At 45.8% G+C, this 19,645-nt stretch overlaps 1 protein-coding gene and 1 long non-coding RNA gene across 2 annotated transcripts in view; one reads left to right on the top strand and one right to left on the bottom strand.

The window, feature by feature from the left end:
• Positions 1-19,645, bottom strand: part of FA2H (fatty acid 2-hydroxylase) — a 55,973-nt gene that overhangs the window by 35,191 nt on the left and 1,137 nt on the right. The gene's annotated exons all lie outside the window — the stretch shown is intronic.
• On the top strand, positions 3,488-18,867 carry LOC145513179 (uncharacterized). The gene is made up of 9 exons (XR_014059181.1): positions 3,488-3,623; positions 11,133-11,213; positions 12,865-13,740; positions 13,917-14,001; positions 15,767-15,907; positions 16,062-16,308; positions 16,545-16,703; positions 17,016-17,192; positions 17,352-18,867. It is a non-coding gene; the product is annotated as an uncharacterized LOC145513179 (long non-coding RNA).

The raw sequence follows: 19,645 nt of genomic DNA, 5'->3' as shown, positions 1-19,645 counted from the left end.
TAAATACTCATTAAACATAAATGAGTATTTATACTCATCACGCTAATGGTGCTCAGCCTCAGGGGGTGAGGTCCTTGAACAGCCCCAGGGCAACTTGTCCTTCTGGCTGGCCAAGGCCTCTCCCACAAGGCCACATGTTGGGGACGTCACTGAATACACGATGTGGTGTGGTCAAGCAGAGGGAGAGACAACAAGAAGGAAGCAACTGTGAAGGAGGCAGGGACATCAGCTTCCTGGACCAGAATCACCAGGTCAGGATGCCAGTAGCCCAGAGAGAAATGCCTTGTGACTCTGGGCCACAGCTCTTAGAGCAATGCTGCCCAAGAGAACTCTCTGCAATGATAGAAATGTTCTAGATTGGAATGTAGCTAGTATGACTGAGGAACTGAATTTTTATTTTATTTCATTTAAAATTAAATTGCCACGTGTGCCTCAGGGAAACCTTACTGGACAGCAGACTTCAACTACTATTTGAAATCTCTCCCTGGGTGTTTCCTGGGCCTATCCCACCTAACAGGGCCCCTAACAGTGAACTTTAACTGCCCCATCCCAAACCTGGACCTTCATCCCAGTATTCATCATTCACACAAATCAAAGTACCTAATTGCTCAGGTCAAATCCATGATATTACCTGCAACTCTTCTCTTTCCCTCACTCCCAGCATTAACTCCCTCAGCAAGTTCTACCGGTTTTACCTCCAAGACATTTCTATCTACTTCTTTCCACCCCAATGGCCGTGCAGTCCAGGGCACTTCTTCTGGGCACCTGGACCACAGTGATGGCCTCTTAGCTCTCTTCCTGCTTCCGTTCTTGACACCCTTCAAGCCACCATCCACGAGGCAGCCAGAACATTCCAACAAGCTACAGACTGACTGTGTCAGTGTTCCGCTTACAGTTCTGCAGCCCACTGTTCTCAGAATAAACTCTAAGCCCCAACAATGACCAGTGAGCCCCTCTGAGGTCAGGCTCCGGCTCGCTGCCCACTCCCCCCCACCCTGCACTCTCCCTGGCCCGCCATGCTCCCAGCAACACCAGAGCTGCCTTCTGGATTCCAACCCTGCTATACCCGGGCCTTTGTACTTGCTGTTCCTCTGCCTAGAATGCTTTTTACCCAGTTCTTCTTATGACAGCTCCTTTTCATCCATCAGATACCAGCTCCCCAGAGAGGCCTTCCCTGACCACTCCCATCAGAAGCTGTAGCTGTCATTCTGTCGCAGCCCCTTGATCTAAAGTTTATTTGCTATCCATTCATCCATCCACCCAAAGAATGGATGCTACAGCTCTTACCACCACCCTCTAGTGTCCTATTTTCCTCCTTCATTCCACTGGCAGGTACGCCCTGTGAGGACAGCAACCAGTTGTCTTTTTATCCCCAGCATTAAGCTCAGTGGGGGCATGAGGACACTGTGACCACTATGTGCACAGCTGAACAGAGGACGGAATGGTGGGGAGGAGGAGGGAGCCCTACCAGCCCCTGGGACCACTGGGGTGGTCGCCAGCCTCCGTTTTGGAGACCATCTGTCCCTGACCAGGGCACGTGTTGTCCAAGTGAAGGCAGAATGAGGGCAGCAAGTCAGTGCAGACCCACCTGCCGTAGCCGGGGGAGAGGTAACTCTGAGAAACTGAATGGCCCCACTTGCACGCAACTACAGGGGGTAAGTGGCCTAACCCAAGAGAGTCTGAGCACTCAGCAACTCAGACTCTAAAAACACGCATTCCTCACCGCCTAAGAGGAACCTGCCTTTTCTTAGCAGAAGCTGGGCTGAAAGGGCTCATAATCATCCCATGTCAGTTAACCTCCCTGCTCCGTTTCACGGAGCTCACCTGATCTCACTGTAGCCACACAAAATCCTGCTGCTGCTGCTGCTGCTAAGTCACTTCAGTCGTGTCCGACTCTGTGCGACCCCATAGACGGCAGTCCACCAGGCTCCGCCGTCCCTGGGATTCTCCAGGCAAGAATACTGGAGTGGGTTGCCATTTCCTTCTCCAGTGCATGAAAGGGAAAAGTGAAAGTGAAGTCGCTTAGTCGTGTCCGACTCTTAGCGACCCCATGGACTGTAGCCTACCAGGCTCCTCCATCCATGGGATTTTCCAGGCAAGAGTACTGGAGTGGGGTGCCATTGCCTTCTCCTCAAAATCCTGCAGTGGGGCAATAAAGGGAAATAAAGGCCGGGAGAGCTTTCTGACTCATGCAACGTCATGTAGCTGATGAGATGCAGAGCTGGACCAGAGTTACACGTCCCCAGGCTCCCCGCTCTCCCGGGAGGGGACAGGGTGGGCGGTGCGTTCAGCACCCACCGCACAGCTGCTCGGCACCGAGCTCCACGCTGGGAGCTCGGGGACGCTGACTCTTTAGTGATCCCACAAGACCTGCCCACCAAGCCACTTTCAGTGACTCCAGCTCTTCCCTCTCCATTTCCCCTCTGCCCTTAAACTTCTAGGACAGTGGGTTGCAAAGTTTATGCTGCTTCCGAGGCACACAGGGAGCTTGTTAAAAGTGTAGGTTTCTGAGGTCTTGCCTTCAGAGATTCTGATTTTGTAGATGTGGGGAATGGCCCAAGAATATGAAACGTATATATACATATACACACATACATCTATCTCCTTGTTAAAGTGAAAGTGTAAAAAAAAAAAAAATAATAAAGTGAAAGTGTTAGTCGCTCAGTCGTGTTTGACTCTTTGTGATCCCCTCAACTGCAGCCTGCCAGGCTTTTCTGTCTATGGGATTTTCCCAGCAAGAATACTGGAATGGGTTGCCATGCCCGGCTCCAGGATATCTTCCTGATTAAGGGATCAAAGACCTGATTAAGACCCTGCAGGGTCTCCTACATTGCAGGCAGATTCTTTACCATCTGAGTCACCAGGGTAGCCCATATATATCTATATGTCTATATATGTATATGTATATATATATATGCACTCATACACATCTATTTCCTTGTGTTAATTATGTTAATTAATTCTCTAATTTAGTTATATTTGTATTTTTTCACCCCAACGAAACATCAAACTTTTCACAAGAGTCATAAATAGAATCTCTGTTGCTACTAGAGCCATTTTTCTGAAATACAGCACAATTCTCCAGTGCCTATCATATTTACTTCCATCAAGGTTATCTGCATGGCAGAAGTTATTTAAAGATACCTGTATTGGGAGGAATAGTATCTCTCCGCACGAGACACAAGTTCGGTCCCTGGGTCGGGAAGATCCCCTGGAAGAGGGCATGGCAACCCATTCCAGTGTTCTTGCCTGGAAAATCCCATGGACAGAGGAGCCTGGTGGGCTACAGTCCATGGGGTCTCAAAGAGTCATACATGACTGAAGTGACTGAGCATGCACACACACCACCCATGTCAAGTTCATGTTCATGCAGACCCTTGTGAATGTGACTTTATTTGGAAACAGTGTCTTCCCATTCATCACGCTGTGATGAGGTCACACTGGGTGAGGGTGGGCTCTAAGTCCAGAATGACTGGTGTCCTCGTATGAAGAGGGGAAATTTGGACACAAATGTAAGACACAAGGAAGAATGCCTGTGTGAGATTGTGGCAGAGACTGTAGTGAAGTATCAACAAGCCAAAGAACACCAAGGGTTACCAGTCCCACCAGAAGTTAGGAAAGAGGTAAGTCTCTCCCTTAGAGGTTCCAGAAGGAGCCAACCTGGCCAGCTCCTTGATTTCAGGCTTCACACATATAGAACAGCGAGAATAAATTTCTTCTGTTTTAAGTACCCAGTCTATGGAATTCTGCTAGAGCTGCTCTGAGAAAGTAATACAGTGTCACTAGAAGCGTGGTGGCTTGTTGCACGTACCCATTCATGTGCTGTCACCCTGTTTTACTCTCCCACCCATTCTTTAAGAATTTGGGGGTGATGTCCATGAGGCAACTACCAGTATTTTTCCAACATTTTATTAAGAAACAATTTAAACATGCAGCCAAGGTGAAAGAATCTTACTGTGAATCCCTGTATCCCTACTACCTAGATACTACCATTCACATTCTATTTCTTTTTAAAAGCCTTTTTTGTGTATATCTTGATTTAAAAAATACTTTAGTGCTAGAAAATGTTAACCATCACCTGAGTCTTCAGTGAGTTATTATCTTTTTGCTGGAAGAGGGTTTGAAGTACTGCAACAATTACCAAACTGTGACACAGAGACCCAAAGTGAGCAGATGCCCGTGGGAAAATGGTGCCAATAGACTTGCTTGATGCATAAACCTTCAACACAACCACAGTATCTGTGAAGTGCAACAAAGCAAAGCACAATAAACAAGGTCGGCCCAGAGAGACCATGTGATTCCACTTCCATAACACTCTGTTTATGTCTGAGAGAGGAACAAGAGGCCAAAGCAGCACCTCACAGTCTGTGGACAATTCTAAGGAAAATGTTGACCTTGCACCTCCCTACCTGCTAATCTCCTGGAAACCCAGTCCCTGTGTCACAGTACCCACAGGATACCACACTGGGACCTCCCTGCTTCCTAGTCTTTCTCCAAAGGCATCTCCTCACCAGAAAATCCAAACCAGCATTCCCTCAGGGTGCTCCAACTGTGCCCAGTTCTAGTAGGGAAAAAAAAAATGATTTACATGATATTAAGAGTTGAATGACCAGAGATAATTCCTTTAACCTGTCAGAGTTTCCATGCTTTTAATTGAGCCAGGATTTCTAGTCTCTAGTTGATACATAATTACCATTAATGGTAAAATGATCAAAGAGGTGGGGGAAGCAATTTTTAAAGGCTGGTGCATACCAACACCTAACTCTCACAATCATGAGGTCGTATCTTTAGAAGCCAGTTATTTGCCTCCATTTAAAAGAAAGTGGGTATTGCGCTTCCCTGGCGTCCCAGTGGTTCAGAATCCGCCTGCCAATGCAGGGGACATGGGTTCGATCCCTGGTCTGGGGAGACTCTACGTGCCTGTAAGACAGCTAAGCCCTCACAACACACACTGGGGCAGCTGAGCCCCCGGGCCTCAGCACTGAGCCCGGGTGCCTCCTGCCCGTGCTCCACGCAGCCAGAGCCAGTGCAGCACAGCTGGAGAGGAGCCCCTGCCGCCACACCAGGAGAAAGCCTGCACGCCGCAATGAAGGCCCAGGGCCGCCAGAAGCAAACAGGTGAACAAGTCTTAAACAGAAAGAACACTGGGTATAAATTTCATGTCAATGTATGGCAAAAACTACTACAATATTGTAAAGTAATTAGCCCCCAACTAAAACAAATATATTTATTAAATACAATAAAATAAAATAAAAAAATAAAAATAAATTTCATGTAGAAAAAAGCCACTAATCTTAAGTGTACTGTACGATACGTTTTGACAATTATACGCCTTCTTGTAGCCAATGTCCACATCAAGATATGGAACATTTTTGTCATCCCAGCAAAATCCCAGGAAATCTTCTTTTAATAAGGCCTCATTTGATTTTGATGAAAGGAAGCTGGAGGGCGATAAGTATGCAGTTCCCCTGACCAGAGGGATGTGAAGTCTTAGATTTACAGGGCTTTGCAAGAGAGGCGCCGGGTTCCCTCACCAGGCCCTCCCCCAGCTCTGCGAGCTCCCCCACCCCTCATACACTCTCAGAACTTGACCTTACGGCCCTCCTCCAACCACAGGCTGGGGACACAAAGCAGGAAAGACACACGAGACCCGCCACCACGGAGGCAAGGCTGCCTGCACACGCTCCCTCCACACCTCTCCCCATCTCTGCAGAAATCACTACCATTCCACAAGCACTGCACGCGCAGTGTGCACCACCCTCCCCACGGACGCGCGGACTGTGGCCGCACCCTGTGTGGGCTTCTCAGAGCCATGTTCCCCCTGCTCCAGCCACACGCCCTCAGGGTCAGGGCACGCTGGTCAGCCAAAGCTCCTGAAAGTCAGACTTGACCGTGTTCCCCCAAGGCTGGCAACATGACACAGAGCTGTTTCTCAGGTCTCGGCCTGCCCTTTGCTTTCTCCGGCGGAGCAGGTGGGAGCAGAAGTCGGGCTGGAATAGAACAGAGGAGCAAAGAGGGGGAAAAACCTAACGCCTAAAACAGAATAAAAAACGAGTGGTTTCCAGGAAGCTCAGCCGGGTACTCTGTGACAATCTAGAGGGCTGAGAGGGAGGTTCAAGAGAGAGGGGATATATGTATACTTATGGCTGATTCATGCCACTGTACAGCAGTAACCAACACAACATTATAAAGCAAGTATCCTCCAATTAAAAATAAATTTACAAATGAGTGATTTCTTTAGTATAGAATAGAGTCCAAGAACAGACCGGAACTTCTCTGGTTGTCAAATGGCTCAGACTCTGCACAGGGGGCCCAGGTCCAACCCCTGGTCAGGGAACTAGATCACGTATGCTGCAACTAAGACCTGGCACAACCTAATAAATAAATATTTAAAAAAAGAATAGTCCAAAATATGTATGTGAATGTTGTGTGATTGTTCAGTCACTAAGTCATGTCCAACTCTTTGTGACCCCTTGAACTGTAGCACGTCAAGCTTCCCTGTCCTACACTATCTCCCTGAGTTTACTCAAACTCATGTCCATTGAGTCAGTGATGCCATCCAACCGTCTCATCCTCTGCTGCCCCCTTTTCCTCTTGCCCTCAATCCTTTCCAGCATCAGGGTCTTTTCTAGTGAGCTGGCTCTTCAAATCCAGTGGCCAAAGTATTGGAAACTTCAGCTTCAGCATCAGTCCTTCCAATGAGTACTCAGAGTTGATTTCCTTTAGCACTGACTGGTTTGATCTCCTTGATGTCTAAGGGACCCTCAAGAGTCTTCTCCAACACCACAGTTTGAAAGCATCAGTTCTTCAGCGCTCAGCCTTCTTTATGGTCCAACTCTCACATCCATACACGACTACAGGAAAAACTATAGCTTTGACTATACAGATCTTTGTCAGCAAAGTGATGTCTCCGCTTTTTAATACACTGTCTATGTCTGTCACAGATTTTCCAAGGAGCAAGCGTCTTTTAATTTCGTGGCTGCAGTCACCGTCTGCATCGGTTTTGGAGCCCAAGAATATGAAATCTGACACTGTTTCCACTTTTTCCCCATCTATTTGCCATGATATGATAGGACTGGATGCCATGATCTTTGTTTTTTGAATGTTGAGTTTTAATGTGTGAAAAGGTCTTTTTTTTTCCTTTAGTTAGTGCGAAAAGATAAGATTATTCCATAAATCTAATGGGAAAACCAGTTGGTCATTTATAGAATTTTGAACCCAAAATAATCTCTATTTTGTTACTTATAACACACACCCCCCATTTCTAGTAGATAAAACGTTTAACCAAAACCAAACAAATAACAGAATCATTAAGGATAAAAACTATGAACAGGATACTATTTTTGTTTTTATATATAAAATCATAAAGTAGAGGTGGTCTTTCTAAGAATGATGATAACTAAAAGGTTTAAATGGAGAAAAAAAACATTAAACAGGGTAAAAGACAAACGAGAGCTGGAAGACAAGTAGTGATGTGTGTGATGGCTGAAGGCCAATATTCTTTATATATAAGGAGCGATATAAACCACTAGGGCTTCCCAGGTGGTACAGTGGCAGAGAATCCACCTGCTAATGCAGCAGACACAAGAGACACAGGGATCAGGTTCGATCCTGTGTCAGCAAGATCCCCTGGAGTAGGAAATGGCAACATGCTTCAGTATTCTTGCCTGGAAAATTCCAGGGACAGAGCAGTCTGGCAGGATACAAGTCTATGAGGTGGCAAAGAGTTAGAAACAACTGAGCGACTGAGCACACACACATACATAAATTAATAGGGAAAAGATTAACTATCCAATACAGATGGACAAAGGATCTGAACAGGCAGCTTATCAAAAAGGTGCAACTAATTCAGAAATGTGTAAAAGACATTTACTTTCTCTTGTAATTCATATAAGTGAAAATCTGAATGAGGAGCATTTTTTTTAACCCATTGGCAAAAATTAAAAATACTGGTAATATACAGCTATGGGGAGAATGTGTATGATTTTGGAGGGAATTTAAATTGGTACAACCTTTGCAGAAGGCAATTTGGCAATATCCATTAAAATACAAAATGGATATAATTTTGATATAGAAATTTCTAATCTAGAATTCTACATTACAAATTTATTTGCATGTGTGTGCAAAATGATTATGTAAGGATGCTTCTTATGGCACTGATGTAATAGGGAAAAACATCAATAGGGACAGCTACTAGAAAGAATGTTGACAACCGAAAAGAAATGGACATCTTTCTAGAAACATACATCCCACCAAAACTGAATCAAGAAGAAATAGGTAATTTGAACAGACCAATCACTAAAAGTGAAATAGAATCTATAATTTAAAAACTCCCTACAAACAAAAGTCCAGGACCAGATGGCTTCACAGGAGAATTCTACCAAACATACAAAGAAGAACTTACACTGATTCTTCTCAAGCTCCTCCAAAAACCTGAACAGGAGGAAACACTCCCACAGGCATTCTATTAAGCCACTATAACCCTGATACCAAAACCAACCAAAGTTGCCACCAAGAAAATTACAGACCAGTGTCTCCAGTGAATATAGATGCAAAGATTCTCAACAAAATATTAGCAAACTGAATCCAACAACACATAAAAAATATACCCCACAACTAAGTGGAATTCTTCCCAAGTTCACAAGGATGGTTCAACATAAGCAAGTCAATAATGTAGTATACCACACAAAGTAAAAAACCACATGATCATCTCAATAAATATAGAAAAAGCATTTGACAAAATTCAACATCCATTCGTGATAAAACCTCATATAAAAGTGGGCAAAGAGGTAACATATCACAATATAATAAAAGCCATTTATGACAAACCCATAGTGAACATAACACTCAACAGTGAAAAAAAGCTGAAAGGCTTCCTGCTAAAATCTGGAACAAGACAAGAATTCCGACCCTCACTGTTTATATTCAACATAGTATAGGAAGTCCTAGCCACAGCAATTAGAGAAGGAAAAGAAATAAAAGGTATCCATACTGGAAGAGAAGAGGTAAAATTGTCACTATACGCAGATGATATGTCACTACATACAGAAAACCCTAAGAACTCCACACAAAAGCTACTAGCTCTAATAAATGAATTCAGCAAAGTAGCAGGATACAAGATTAACATTCAGAAGTTGACTACATTTTTTTACATTAACAATGACATATCAGAAAGGGAATGTAAAAAGACCATACCTTTCAAGATTGCACCCCTCCCCCCAACAAAGCCCAGGAATAAACCTGACCAAGGAGATGAAAGATTTATATGCTGAAAACTATAAAACATTAATAAAGGAAATAAAAAAGGATTCAAAAACATGGAAAGATAGCCCATGTTCTTGAATGAAGAAAACTTTCATGGCGGATGTGGAAGGAAGTACAAAATACGTCATTAGGTTAAAAAAAAAAGCATCAAGTTGCCAAGGAGCCTGACCATACAACTCCTTTACATGGGAAACAGGAAGAATAAAATATGTGTTTCTCTGAGGCCACAAGAAATTGTTGATAGTGTTTACACAGGGACTAGGTTGGGAGAGGCACCCAATTTTTTTTGCACATTCCTCTTAGTGATTTAAATTTGTGCATGAACTATCAGTTCAGTTCAGTCACTCAGTCGTGTCCGACTCTTTGCGACCCCATGAACCACAACACGCCAGGCCTCCCTGTCCATCACCAACTCCCGGAGTTCACCCAAACTGATGTCCATCGAGTTGGTGATGCCATCCAGCCATCTCATCCTCTGTCGTCCCCTTCTCCTCCTGCCCCCAATCTTTCCCAGCATTAGGGTCTTTTCCAATGAGTCAACTCTTCGCATCAGGTGGCCAAAGTATTGGAGTTTCAGCTTCAGTCCTTCCAATGAACACCCAGAACCAATCTCCTTTAGGATGGACTGGTTGGATCTCCTTGCAGTCCAAGGGACTCTCAAGAGTCTTCTCCAACACCACAGTTCAAAAGCATCAATTCTTCGGCACTCAGCTTTCTTCACATAGTATGAACTATGTTCACAGGTAGTTATGACAATAGAGAAAAGGAGGGACAAGCTGATGGCTGAGGTTACTACCATCTGAAAATATACAATGTAATAAAATGAAACCTGACTGCAAAGTGAAAATTCAAAATCAATGCAAAAACTTATAAAATATCATGAAGTCAATGAAAGTGAGAGAAAACTGTTTTAGTTACAATTTCACGGTCAAATAAGGATCTGGCAAATGTAGGCTGTTTAACACTGAAACACAGGCGATCAACAAAGGAAGAAGCCCTTCAAAAGAGGAGAGATTGTTTACCAAGGATCAAAAGAGATCCTTAGCTCTTAAATACTCTTGCTAGAATGACCCTCTTTATGATCATGCTGTGAACAGCCAATGCAAAGCTTAGAATGTCACACTGTGCTTTCATACATCTTGTCAAAAAAAACCACATACGTAAAACAACACTACTTGATGCACTATTTGCTCAATTTAAGAATACACAGCCAAGCGCAATCTTAATTTTGCTGTCAGTTTTTTTTTTTTTTTTTTTGGCCTTGCCAGGGAGGCTTGTAGAATCTTAGTTTGAGGATCAGGATCAGCACAAGCACAGGGTCCTAACCATTGGACTGCCAGGGGATTCCCTTGCTGTCAGATTAAACTAAATTAAAAAAAAAAAAACCCACAACTTTTCAGTTTCATTTTTAAAGATAAACAATTTCCTTCTCCCCTCAGTCCATTTTCTATGAAATTTTGGTCTTCATTTAAAGTAGATTCACTTTATAAGACCTTTAATCCTAGGAGTCAAGGACCTTCCCACTCAGGTTCAAGGAACACCTGAACTTTTTATGGCACACTGTCTCCAACCTGCATAAGCTGTTATACTTGCCACTCTAAAGGGTTTTCTTAATAAAAATTATTTGTTATTCATTATTTGGGCAATGCTGGGTCTTTATTGCTCCGTTCAGGCTCTCTCTAGCTGCGGGGAGCGGGGCTCCTCTTTATTGCAGTGCTTCGGCTTCTCATTGCACTGGCTTCTCTTGCTGTGGAGCACGGGTGCTAGGGACGCGGGCTTTAAGAGTTGTGACCTACGGGCTTAGTTGCTCTGCAGTATGTGGAATCTTCCTTGACCAGTAATTGGACCCATGTTCCCTGCATTGGCAGGTGGATTCTTAACCACTGGACCAGCAGGGGAGTCCCCCAAAGGATCCTGACTGGGACAAGCGGAAGCAACTACTAAATTAGGTTGGTCTGCCCTGGTCCCTAACTTGGGATCATGGACGCTGTATTTATATTCAGCCAAATGTAACTGCTCCATATTTCTCCATGGCAGTCAGTCTCAAAGTGTGGGCCTTAACTTGACTAAAAAACTTGAGATCTTTCTTAGATCTTTGTGGGTAAATGATGTTGTTTCATATAAGTTCATTATTACACAAGACTAGGGGCTATTTATTAGCAATTAAGTGGGTTATTATGGACTACTCTTGAGAAACCTGTATGCAAGTCAGGAAGAAACAGTTAGAACTGGACGTGGAACAAGAGACTGGTAGTACGTCAAGGCTGTATATTGTCACCCTGCTTATTTAACTTATATGCAGAGTACATCACGAGAAATGCTGGGCTGGAGGAAGCACAAGCTGGAATCAAGATTGCCAGGAGAAATATCAATAACCTCAGATATGCAGATGACACCACCCTTATGGCAGAAAGTGAAGAAGAACTAAAGAGCCTCTTGATGAAAGTGAAAGAGGAGAGTGAAAAAGTTGGCTTAAAGCTCAACATTCAGAAAACTAAGATCATGGCATCCAGTCCCATCACTTCATGGCAAATAGGTGGGGAAACAGTGGCTGACTTTATTTTTCTGGGCTCCAAAATCACTGCAGATGGTGACTGCAGCCATGAAATTAAAAGACGCTTACTCTTTGGAAGGAAAGTTATGACCAACCTAGATAGCATATTGAAAAGCAGAGATATTACTTTGTCAACAAAGGTCCGTCTAGTCAAGGCTATGGTTTTTCCAGTGGTCATGTATGGATGTGAGGGTTGGACTATAAAGAAAGCTGAGCACCGCAGAATTGATGCTTTTGAACTGTGGTGTTGGAGAAGACTCTTGAGAGTCCCTTGGACTGCAAGAAGATCCAACCAGTCCATCCTAAAGGAGATCAGTCCTGGGTGTTCATTGGAAGGACTGATGTTGAAGCTGAAACTCCAATACTTTGGCCACCTGACTGGAAGAGCTGACTCATTGGAAAAGACCCTGATGCTGGGCAAGATTGAGGGCAGGAGAAGGGGATGACAGAGGATGAGATGGTTGGATGGCATCAGTGACTCAATGGACATGGGTTTGGGTGGAGTCCGGCAGCTGGTGATGGACAGGGAGGCCTGGTGTGTTGTGGTTCATGGGGTCGCAAAGAGTCGGACACAACTGAGTGACTGAACTGAACTGTGGACTACTAACATTCGGAATTTATAAAACAAAACTAGCCATTACTAAAAATCTCCAATTCCATTTTCCAGAGGGAAATGTGAGCACTGCACAATGCTAAACAATGTTAAAAAGATTCTGCTGAGCATATAAGAATGTACAGAACTATTCCCTTTAAATTCTATTTGTTTTAAAGAAGAAAGTATGATTAATTTACTTAGGTAATTATCAACCACATTTGATGCAGATTGCATGGTTCATTTTTAAGTGTGTAGTCACGTGTAGTTACGTCAATGGAATTTTTGGCTACTAGCTTTCCTCTAACAGGACCTTAAGACATTCTGTACGCAATGTAGTTCAAATATGTTAAAACAAGTCCCCCCAAATTTGCTTATTTGGTATTGCTATTTTAACACCTTGCAATATACTATCGCAATAAAGAAACAATGCATTTGAATATCTGTGTTTTAGGGCACGGAGAAGGCAATGGCACCTCACTCCAGTACTCTTGTCTGGAAAATCCCAAGGACAGAGGAGCCTGGTGGGCTGCAGCCCATGGGGTCGCTAAGAGTCAGACACGACTGAGCGGCTTCACTTTCACTTTTCACTTTCATGCACTGGAGAAGGAAATGGCAACCCACTCCAGTGTTCTCACCTGGAGAATCCCAGGGATGGGGGTGCCTGGTGGGCGACCGTCTATGGGGTCGCACAGAGTTGGACACGACTGAAGCGACAGCAGCAGCAGCAGCAGCAGGGCAAGGCTTCACAACAACACATCCTGAGTATGAGGTTTCTGCTTCTCAATGATAACTTTACAGCTCTTGCTAGCATCAAGTTTGGCATTCTCCAACCTTACTATTATGACTGAGCTTGGTTTCCATCAGAGGGCAAGAGCAGGTGGGAAGAGAGGTCGTTAGACTCTTCTGCCCATTTTAGATGAGCGGCAATTAGAGAAGATTGTGACTCACAGTTCGGAGATGACACGCTTTAGAGAGTTTTGCATGAAAAGACACAGAAAAGAGTCAACAGAACTGGAAACCCAGGAACCTGAGTTCTACCTCCACACATCATCCAGACACTTACAGACACATGGTTACAAGTCGCAACGCTGAGAGTAAGCAGGGCTCTTGATTGGCATTTCCTGTGGTTACTTTTACTTCTACCCTTGCTGGGGACTCAGGGGTAGGGGTGAACTGCGGTAGCCTCATGCGGAAGATGTTTTGCCAACTCTTTCTGGCTAATGAAAAACTGAGGGCAAAGGCAGAAATGAGGGACTCACTTGATAGTCCTCCATCCTTTCCATCAACTCACAATCCTTCCAGCTAACAAAGAAGAAAGTGGAAAGAGGTTTGTTTGTGTTCCCTTATCTTACTACTTGAAGTATCTTGTGCGTGCTACTATCACCACTTTCCTTTTCAATTTGGCACACATCTCGGCATTTGGAAACGCCAATCGAGAGCCGTCCCTGCTCTCAGCAGCTCATTCATTCATTTATTTAGACATTTATTACTTCCTGTTGGCAGGCACCAGTGTGCTAGTGTCCCCCAGGGAAACCCAGATGAGTCAGGCAATTCCAGTCTTCAGAGAGTTTACAATTTAGTTGAGAAGGTAAGACATGTAGTGAAAACAGTGAATAAGGAAGAACATTTTGAATGCTGTAATGTAGATAGAGGCCAAGTGCTATGTGAGTTTGTGATAAGGAAAAACCTAGTTCTAGATGGGAAAGGAAGGAGAGTGGATAGTTACCTGAATTAACTCCTAGTTTAACTAAATTTTCCGGGTATGGAGCCGTGGATGCAGCAATTGGGAGCCACTGAAGATTTAGGAATACCGCTGTAATATAACCACGTGCTCTTTGGAAAGCTTCACGGGCAATGGGCTGCAGGGAGTGCTGGCAGGAAGAGACCTGCCCAGGAGACTGCTGCAATAATGAGTGTAACAAGGGTCTGGCCACGGCAGGGGAGTGGTGGACAGACGTCTGAAAGGAAGACTCAGAAGGCCGTGAGGATGAGCAAGGGTCTGTCCCAGTCACCAGTCTGCTTTATCCCCCATCCCCTCCTACAGCCTCTGGATCCTTCAGGACAGAGCAGGGAATGGAGACAGCAGGAACACACAGGTCATCTCCCAGATGTGGTACTGAGTGAAAACAGCTGTATCGCGGGGCACACCACTGTGTGGTTCCATCTGAGCTCTGTGTACTTTTCTGGAAAACGAGGAACAAGAGGAGCTAGCAGTGGAGACTGAGCACTAACCACCGGAAGGGGTGAAGCGGGTTGGGTAATGCACCTCCCTCCAAAACCTACATCCCAATACCTGGAGCCCGGGATTGTGTTACCTTATACGGCATGGAGGAATGTGCAGTGTGGTTAAACGAAAGACTCTGTGATGAGATGGTCCTGGATTGTCTGGTGTGTGTGCGGGAGCAAGGAGCACAGTATAACCACAAGGTTCCTTGTGAGCGAGACGGAAGCAGGAGAATCAGAGGCCAAGAACGAGAACAGACGGAAGAGCAGAGGAGAGAGCAATGTGACTGATGGCTAGGGGCCAGGAGCCAGGGAACACGGGCAGCCTCTAACAGCTAGAAAAGGGGGAAATAGATTCTCCCCTAGAGCCTCCAGAAGGAAGGCTGCCCTGCCAATTCATTTCTGACTTTTGACTCCAGAATCAGAAGAGAACACGTATGCGTTGCTTTACCTCACAGAGTTTGTGGCAGTTTGTTACAGCAGCAAAAGAAAATGAATGCAGGTGGAAAGCTAAGGGAGTGAGGTATCCAGAAGCCAGGTGAACACAGCCTATCAAGGACAGGGCAGTGATCGCCATGTCGAGAGTTCTGTCAGGCCAGGTGAGGACTGACCATCAGGTTTATCCAGGGGAAGGTCTCGATGACCCTGACAAGGGCACTTTCAGTACCACGGTGGGTTTCAGAGAGAACAGGATGCTCCCTACTTGTCTGTCTAAATGAATGGAAGACAATGTATGGACCAATGGTGTGTATCTTAAGATAAATAATAAAGAAAGTGAAGATGATGAATGTTTCTCAGGCATCAATTTTGGTTCTCTGCTGGGAATGTTTCCAGAAATGATTACTCTCAGGTGTTTCTGAGATTCCTGTCTGTTTCTTATTATTTCCCCCATAGAGTCCTAATATCCAGTGAAAGTGAAAGTCGCTCAGTCGTGTCTGACTCTTTGTGACCCCATGGACTATACAGTCCATGGAATTCTCCAGACCAGAATACTGGAGTGGGTAGCCGTTCCCTTCTCCAGGGGATCTTCCCAACCCAGGAATCAAACCAGGGTCTCCTGCACTGCAGATGGATTCTTTACTGACTGAGTTATCAGGGAAGCCCTAATTTCAACCTTCCCCTTAATTTAGGTCTCGAAGCCCCTTCATTCTCTGAATTCTGGGGTGACATCAGGGAGCAGTCTTGGAGCCTGTGTTTACCCCATGTCTCATGGAACCACAATGACTTGGGTCCCTGGCTCTCTCCCAGCTAGCCCTAGCTTCATCCTCCAGGTAAAGCTCACCTGCCACCACAAGGCCCTCGCAAGTAGCAAAGGATGGTAGCCGCTGATGGGCCAGGCAGGGCCATTTCAGGGCCCTCCTGTATGCTAAGCAGATCTTGACCCCTTTCAGTCAGCAGGCTTGTCACGTCCACTCTGCTCTGCAGGTGGGGGAGTTTGGCAAGTTCCCCAAGCATCGGCTTTTATCTGAACTCTCAGCTCAGACCGGCACTCCAAGCTGCGCTGTGCTCAAGCTGTTCCGGAGCCTGGGGTGGGGTGGAAACCCTGAGTCTTCCTGCACTTAGATCTCCTCCTTAATTACTCAACCTCTGAACCTCTGAATGACTGGACCCTCAGAGCCTGGCAGAAGCACACGTGGCAGAACCTGTGGATTTCTCAGCCACTCAGAGATAGGTATGCCTTGTGGGACTAGGACACGACACCCAGAGACATTCAGAAAGCAGGGTTAGCCCAACAGCAGGGGCTGGGAGTCAGGGCTTGCCTTCCTCCAGAGTCTCCTCAAACAGGGCTTTTCACCAGGGGCAAGCTTAGATGTCTGCCCACAAGAAGCGTTCTTGAGGTCTAGAGGTGTGAGATGGTGGGGGGTAGTATGGTCTGCCCTTTCACAGTTATTTTCCTCATCATGGCAGGTCTGGAGTGAGGGGAGGACTCTGCTTGGACTGTGATGAAAGCTGTAGCTCTCTCACCAGAAAAATGTACAACCATGCCTTTTTACACATAATTTCATCTCTTCCATCAGTCTCAGAAAATACTCTGCAAATCACCAGGGTTAAGAAGCTCCGCTTTAGGTAACTTCCAAAGTGAGATACTTACTCCACTGATAGTGCTCAGGATTTTAGGGGATGGAAGGATGAGCATTTATTTTAATAGCTCTATTTTCAAAGTGCATGTAAAATCTGTGATTTCACTGGTAATAATGCCTAGGGCAAGTAAGTGGTAAAATAGAGAGGGAGTCTACTTAGATAAACATTAAATAGTTCAAATCCTATGCCAATTTGAAAAAACACTGGGACAGTGATTCGTGGATGACCTATGTCTGGGAAACACAGTATGTATGGCCTTGGGAGATCATTTCTTTCATATTTCTTTTTTAAAAAAAGCCGGTTGCAGCTCAATCAATGGGCTTCACACCCCCTAACAACGTGAGCCACTCTTACCTAAGCTTGGAGTGAGGAACCCGGAGCGCCCGGTTGAGAAGAGGGCCAGCTTCCCTGCTCAGCTATCACTGATTCACCTCCTCAAGTCCGAGGCTATAACAAACCTTGTCTCATCCCACAGTATGTTGGCTCAAACAAGTTTGACTTGTTTCACGTGTGTGTGCTTTCCTGTGAGTGTGAATGAATGTGTGTGTAAGTGTATATACAGAGCGGGTGTGGTAAACTGGGGAACAGGGGAAACCAACAGGGCTGAGTCTTGTCCCTGCAATTTCACAGCAGAGCTCCAGCAGGCTCCTCGCCGAGGACTACCCTTGGGAAGAAGGATTCTGAGGATGGGCACCATTCAGAAATGAGCCCCAAAGAAGAGAGGTGGTTCATGAGACTCCCCTTCCCTGTCAAGGCCCCTCCTTGTCCTCACGTTACAGGAGCCGGGTTCTAGCCTCAACAGGTGTCAGCGTCCCTGGTCAAGTCCGAGGAGAGGAGAGAGGTGGAGAAGGCAGCATAGGGGCTGCTAGGGGGGCTTAACCAGAGAGAAGAACAGAAATGTCTTCTCTGTGTTCAGGCCTTACAAGGAGGGCTTCTCTCTGACAGGACAGCTTCTCTAGATTTCTCCTCTGGCTACCTCTCTTCCTCAATATAAAGACAACCCTACACTTGTTTCCAGAATAGAAATCTGCAGACAGAAGCTGACAAGCAACTGGAGTATTGGGTGATTATGGCCACAGGTCAAGTTTGGGCCATGGGTTTGTAAGGATGGTGTTAGTCTTCTCCCCCATATCCTCAGGTGGGGGCCCAGTTATAAGGACACCTGAACCATGGCCACACTGGGACTCTCGGAGTAACAGGTGAGGGCAGGGGTAGGAAGCAAATTTAGACTCAGTATTCCCTGAAGGTCAGGTAAAGCAGAGCAAGCGAAAGTGAAAGTCGCTCAGTCATGTCTGACTCTTTGTGATCCCATGGACTATACAGTCCACGGAATTCTCCAGGCCAGAATACTGGAGTGGGTAGCCGTTCCCTTCTCCAGGGGATCTTCCCAACTCAGGGATCGAACCCAGGTCTCCTGCATTGCAGGCAGGTCTTTACCAGCTGAGCCACAAGGGAAGCCCAAGAATACTGGAGTGGGTAGCTTATCCCTTCTCCAGGGGATCTTCCTGACCCAGAAATCACACCGGGGTCTCCTGCATTGCAGGCGGATTCTTTACCAACTGAGCTCTGAGGGAAGCAAAGCAAAACCAAACCAAATCAAACCATAGTGCTGGGTGGCTAGCAGAGCCGGGAGGTGGAGCCATCATCTCAGGAGAGATACTCTGGACAGTGCTGGGAGGAGAGGTCACACCCTAGGCTTCTGTTGATAGGTTACAGTTACAATATAGGATGCCTTCCATAAGCCATCACATGCCTGGAAGTCTCTAGTATTCTGGCCTCTGCCTCTCATTTCCTGCACTCAGCTTCAGTTACACCTACAGCTAAACCCCTTCGGCATGACCTTACACCAAACGTCAGCTTCCAAGATTAAACTGGGCTCCTGCTGCAGAATAGTGAGTCCTGTCATTTTACCTATGAAGTCTCCCAAATTCAACCTTCCCCTCTTCTTGGTCAAAGCCACCGTTACCTCTCACTTGGGCTACAGGGTAGCCTCCTGCCTGGTCTCCGCACACCCACTTTGGCTCCCTCCACTCCTTCTCATCATTGCAGCCAGGATGCTCTTCCAAAGATGCAAATCTGACCACGCCACACTCCCGCTTGAATCCGTTCCCTGGCTTCCGGTTATTCTTAGAATCATGCCCCAAATCCTAACCACAGCAGCCTGGCTGATCTCCGGCCTCCTTCCACTTCCCTCTCCTTGCCCACCGGCTTCTGGTCACACTGGTTTTATTTCTGTCCCTTGACTCTGCCAAGTCCTTACCCTTCAGAGCCTCCAGGTATTCTGTTCCCTCTGTCTGGAGTGTTGTTCTCACCACACTCCACCTGGCTAAAGCCAGGTATCCACTGATTAGCTCCCAGGGTAAACAGCACTTTCTCCAGAAAGTTCTCCCTGATTCATACTCTGACAGCACCAGGTAACTGAAGAATTACTGTAGCTTGTTAGGTTCGTGAATGAGGCCATATGGTTTTGTCCATTGGTACCTCAGTCCATTGGTCTCAGTGCCTAGCTCAGTGCTGCCAATCATGAACACATCACGTCAGTGAGTGAATCAAATGATTAAAGAACAGGGCAGGATGACTCAGTGAAAAAACACCTGGAACAGTGAGAGTCAAGTCCTTTCATCCAGAGACCTAAAAGCATTTGCTGGGACCATCTTGAACGAAGAGCTAGAAGCAGGGAACAACTGTTGGTTTATGTCCAAGCATGATGGCCCCACTGTCCCCAGTCCTACAGCTGGGCCTGGGGAAGGCCTGAAGAGTCAGTTTGCCTCTGGCCCAGGCCTACCCGGAGCCCAATAGATAAGATCATCTCCCACACCCAAAGGCCCCTGGAATAGACAGGGTACTGATTTTGGAATCAGACACACTTGACTTTTCTACTATCTAGCTCAGATTCCCTCAGATCACAAACTGACCTCGAACTACTA

Source organism: Giraffa tippelskirchi, chromosome 7 (assembly GCF_054371585.1).
Source record: "Giraffa tippelskirchi isolate mGirTip1 chromosome 7, T2T-mGirTip1v1.2.pri, whole genome shotgun sequence".
Taxonomy (NCBI): Eukaryota; Metazoa; Chordata; class Mammalia; order Artiodactyla; family Giraffidae; genus Giraffa; species Giraffa tippelskirchi.
Note: the sequence above shows the minus strand (reverse complement) of the source record. Positions and strands in the feature narration are given on the sequence as shown.